The sequence below is a fragment of the Styela clava genome, chromosome 14 (genome assembly GCF_964204865.1).
Source record: "Styela clava chromosome 14, kaStyClav1.hap1.2, whole genome shotgun sequence".
NCBI classification, from domain to species: domain Eukaryota; kingdom Metazoa; phylum Chordata; class Ascidiacea; order Stolidobranchia; family Styelidae; genus Styela; species Styela clava.
Genome location: NC_135263.1, coordinates 7,538,303 through 7,543,302, shown reverse-complemented (window position 1 = coordinate 7,543,302; position 5,000 = coordinate 7,538,303). Strand labels below are relative to the sequence as shown.

The window sequence follows — 5,000 nt, the reverse complement described above, 5'->3', positions numbered from 1 at the left end:
ATTTCGAATGAGCCAAGAAAGAGCGGTGCGGGGCCGGTCGGAGCGCACCCTTTTCTCGGTGGCTGGCGGGCGAGAGAGTGCTGCGTCGCCGGCATCGGCGTCGAAAGAAGCCGAGCCAAAAAAAGTTAAAGTACAAACGTGCAAGCATACTAACCTAACCCTAGGTAAGGCATGTCAGAGCGAAAGACAGTAAACTCGAATGAGCCATGAAAGAGCGGTGCGGGGCCGGTCGGAGCGCACCCTTTTCTCGGTGGCTGGCGGGCGAGAGAGTGCTGCGTCGCCGGCATCGGCGTCGAAAGAAGCCGAGCCGAAAAAAGTTAAAGTACAAACGTGCAAGCATACTAACCTAACCCTAGGTAAGGCATGTCAGAGCGAAAGACAGTAATTTCGAATGAGCCAAGAAAGAGCGGTGCGGGGCCGGTCGGAGCGCACCCTTTTCTCGGTGGCTGGCGGGCGAGAGAGTGCTGCGTCGCCGGCATCGGCGTCGAAAGAAGCCGAGCCAAAAAAAGTTAAAGTACAAACGTGCAAGCATACTAACCTAACCCTAGGTAAGGCATGTCAGAGCGAAAGACAGTAAACTCGAATGAGCCAAGAAAGAGCGGTGCGGGGCCGGTCGGAGCGCACCCTTTTCTCGGTGGCTGGCGGGCGAGAGAGTGCTGCGTCGCCGGCATCGGCGTCGAAAGAAGCCGAGCCGAAAAAAGTTAAAGTACAAACGTGCAAGCATACTAACCTAACCCTAGGTAAGACATGTCAGAGCGAAAGACAGTAATTTCGAATGAGCCAAGAAAGAGCGGTGCGGGGCCGGTCGGAGCGCACCCTTTTCTCGGTGGCTGGCGGGCAAGAGAGTGCTGCGTCGCCGGCATCGGCGTCGAAAGAAGCCGAGCCGAAAAAAGTTAAAGTACAAACGTGCAAGCATACTAACCTAACCCTAGGTAAGACATGTCAGAGCGAAAGACAGTAATTTCGAATGAGCCAAGAAAGAGCGGTGCGGGGCCGGTCGGAGCGCACCCTTTTCTCGGTGGCTGGCGGGCAAGAGAGTGCTGCGTCGCCGGCATCGGCGTCGAAAGAAGCCGAGCCGAAAAAAGTTAAAGTACAAACGTGCAAGCATACTAACCTAACCCTAGGTAAGGCATGTCAGAGCGAAAGACAGTAATTTCGAATGAGCCAAGAAAGAGCGGTGCGGGGCCGGTCGGAGCGCACCCTTTTCCCGGTGGCTGGCGGGCGAGAGAGTGCTGCGTCGCCGGCATCGGCGTCGAAAGAAGCCGAGCCGAAAAAAGTTAAAGTACAAACGTGCAAGCATACTAGCCTAACCCTAGGTAAGGCATGTCAGAGCGAAAGACAGTAATTTCGAATGAGCCAAGAAAGAGCGGTGCGGGGCCGGTCGGAGCGCACCCTTTTCTCGGTGGCTGGCGGGCGAGAGAGTGCTGCGTCGCCGGCATCGGCGTCGAAAGAAGCCGAGCCGAAAAAAGTTAAAGTACAAACGTGCAAGCATACTAACCTAACCCTAGGTAAGACATGTCAGAGCGAAAGACAGTAATTTCGAATGAGCCAAGAAAGAGCGGTGCGGGGCCGGTCGGAGCGCACCCTTTTCTCGGTGGCTGGCGGGCAAGAGAGTGCTGCGTCGCCGGCATCGGCGTCGAAAGAAGCCGAGCCGAAAAAAGTTAAAGTACAAACGTGCAAGCATACTAACCTAACCCTAGGTAAGGCATGTCAGAGCGAAAGACAGTAATTTCGAATGAGCCAAGAAAGAGCGGTGCGGGGCCGGTCGGAGCGCACCCTTTTCCCGGTGGCTGGCGGGCGAGAGAGTGCTGCGTCGCCGGCATCGGCGTCGAAAGAAGCCGAGCCGAAAAAAGTTAAAAGTACAAACGTGCAAGCATACTAACCTAACCCTAGGTAAGACATGTCAGAGCGAAAGACAGTAATTTCGAATGAGCCAAGAAAGAGCGGTGCGGGGCCGGTCGGAGCGCACCCTTTTCTCGGTGGCTGGCGGGCAAGAGAGTGCTGCGTCGCCGGCATCGGCGTCGAAAGAAGCCGAGCCGAAAAAAGTTAAAGTACAAACGTGCAAGCATACTAACCTAACCCTAGGTAAGGCATGTCAGAGCGAAAGACAGTAATTTCGAATGAGCCAAGAAAGAGCGGTGCGGGGCCGGTCGGAGCGCACCCTTTTCCCGGTGGCTGGCGGGCGAGAGAGTGCTGCGTCGCCGGCATCGGCGTCGAAAGAAGCCGAGCCGAAAAAAGTTAAAGTACAAACGTGCAAGCATACTAGCCTAACCCTAGGTAAGGCATGTCAGAGCGAAAGACAGTAATTTCGAATGAGCCAAGAAAGAGCGGTGCGGGGCCGGTCGGAGCGCACCCTTTTCTCGGTGGCTGGCGGGCGAGAGAGTGCTGCGTCGCCGGCATCGGCGTCGAAAGAAGCCGAGCCGAAAAAAGTTAAAGTACAAACGTGCAAGCATACTAACCTAACCCTAGGTAAGGCATGTCAGAGCGAAAGACAGTAATTTCGAATGAGCCAAGAAAGAGCGGTGCGGGGCCGGTCGGAGCGCACCCTTTTCTCGGTGGCTGGCGGGCGAGAGAGTGCTGCGTCGCCGGCATCGGCGTCGAAAGAAGCCGAGCCAAAAAAAGTTAAAGTACAAACGCGATGCTAATGAGCGAGCCGTTGTCTCGACTAATATGTAGGGGGCGTTCGATCGAGCGTCTGGCTTGAGCGCTTGTCGGCCTAGCAGAACGGTCGCATTGTTATGCCCGGGTTTTAGGCACCGCTGCAGGCGGCCGGCAGAGCTCTTGTTTGTGCGAAACTGAATGGATCGAGCCCGAGAGAGGGCGAGCAAAGAAAAAACGCAAATCGCTCCGCCTGGCACTGCCGGCGAGAGCGTGGACGTCGCGGCCAGCGACTGTCGAAGCTGAGTACGGCCGCAGGCGATCGCCTCGGTCTTAAACGAATGCGACGAGCACGCGCCGGGCGGCCCAGCAAGGGCCGAGCGCAGCTGTCGCAGCTATCTGGTTGATCCTGCCAGTAGTGATATGCTTGTCTCAAAGATTAAGCCATGCAGGTGCAAGTACGAGTTCTCGTAAAGCGAAACTGCGAATGGCTCATTAAATCAGTCTTGGTTTATTTGGTCTCGTAAGCGAAGTGGATAACTATGGTAATTCTAGAGCTAATACATGCATTAAGCGCCGACTTCGGGAGGCGCGCTTTTATCAGATCAAAACCGACCGGGTTCGTCCTGTGACGTTTGATGACTCTGGATAACCACGCGGATCGTACGGTCTCTGCACCGACGACGTATCATTCAAGTGTCTGCCCTATCAACTGTCGAAGGTACGCTACGTGCCTACCTTTGTGATAACGGGTAACGGGGAATCAGGGTTCGATTCCGGAGAGGGAGCCTGAGAAACGGCTACCACATCCAAGGAAGGCAGCAGGCGCGCAAATTACCCATTCCCGACACGGGGAGGTAGTGACGAAAAATAACAATACAGGACTCTAACGAGGCCCTGTAATTGGAATGAGTACATCCTAAAACTCTTAACGAGTATCCATTGGAGGGCAAGTCTGGTGCCAGCAGCCGCGGTAATTCCAGCTCCAACAGTGTATGCTAAAGTTGTTGCGGTTGAAAAGCTCGTAGTTGGATTTTGGGCGAGCGCCGCCGGTCCGTCGCAAGGCGTGTCACTGGTTGCGTTCGCCTCACCTTCGGTTCTCCGTCGGTGCTCTTGACTGAGTGTCGGCGGTGGCCGATAAGTTTACTTTGAAAAAATTAGAGTGTTCAAAGCAGGCTGTTCGCCTGCATAGTGTTGCATGGAATAATGGAATAGGACCTCGGTTCTATTTTGTTGGTTTTCGGAGCACGAGGTAATGATTAAGAGGGACAGACGGGGGCGTCCGTACTCTGCCGTTAGAGGTGAAATTCTTGGATCGGCGGAAGACGAACTACTGCGAAAGCATTCGCCAAGAATGTTTTCTTTAATCAAGAGCGAAAGTCAGAGGTTCGAAGACGATCAGATACCGTCCTAGTTCTGACTATAAACGATGCCAACTAGCGATCGGGAGGCGTTACCATGACGACCTTTCCGGCAGCTTCCGGGAAACCAAAGTCTTTGGGTTCCGGGGGAAGTATGGTTGCAAAGCTGAAACTTAAAGGAATTGACGGAAGGGCACCACCAGGAGTGGAGCCTGCGGCTTAATTTGACTCAACACGGGGAAACTCACCCGGCCCGGACACAGGTAGGATTGACAGATTGAGAGCTCTTTCTTGATTCTGTGGGTGGTGGTGCATGGCCGTTCTTAGTTGGTGGAGCGATTTGTCTGGTTAATTCCGATAACGAACGAGACTCTGGCATGCTAAATAGTTACGCGACCTTCTCGGTCGGCGTCTAACTTCTTAGAGGGACTAGTGGCGTTTAGCCACACGAGATTGAGCAATAACAGGTCTGTGATGCCCTTAGATGTCCGGGGCCGCACGCGCGCTACACTGAGTGAAGCAGCGAGTGTCTAACCTAGGCCGAAAGGTCCGGGTAACCCGTTGAACCTCATTCGTGATTGGGATAGGGACTTGCAATTGTTTCCCTTGAACGAGGAATTCCCAGTAAGCGCAAGTCATCAACTTGCGTTGATTACGTCCCTGCCCTTTGTACACACCGCCCGTCGCTACTACCGATTGAATGGTTTAGTGAGATCCTTGGATCGGCCCCGTCGCGGCTGGCAACGGCCGCGTCGGCGTGTCGAGAAGACGATCAAACTTGATCATTTAGAGGAAGTAAAAGTCGTAACAAGGTTTCCGTAGGTGAACCTGCGGAAGGATCATTACCGAAGGTGGTGGTAGGCCCCGGCCGACCGCGCACTGAATTGTCTTTGGGTGCCGCCGAGAGGGCGGCCGTCAATCGGGGTTCCGCCCCGTGCGACACGCGTAACACGTTGGCATAGCAAGGCAGCCGAGTGCGATGGTGGCTTCTGGGCACCGCGCTCGATGTGCCGCCGGCCCAGCCCGGCGGTCGCTCGGCGC

General features: G+C 55.0%; 1 non-coding gene across 1 annotated transcript; it reads left to right on the top strand.

Annotated features, from left to right (window-relative positions):
• Positions 1-2,994: 2,994 nt before the first annotated feature.
• On the top strand, positions 2,995-4,804 carry LOC144432269 (small subunit ribosomal RNA). The gene has a single exon (XR_013480505.1). It is a non-coding gene; the product is annotated as a small subunit ribosomal RNA (ribosomal RNA).
• Positions 4,805-5,000: the final 196 nt, after the last annotated feature.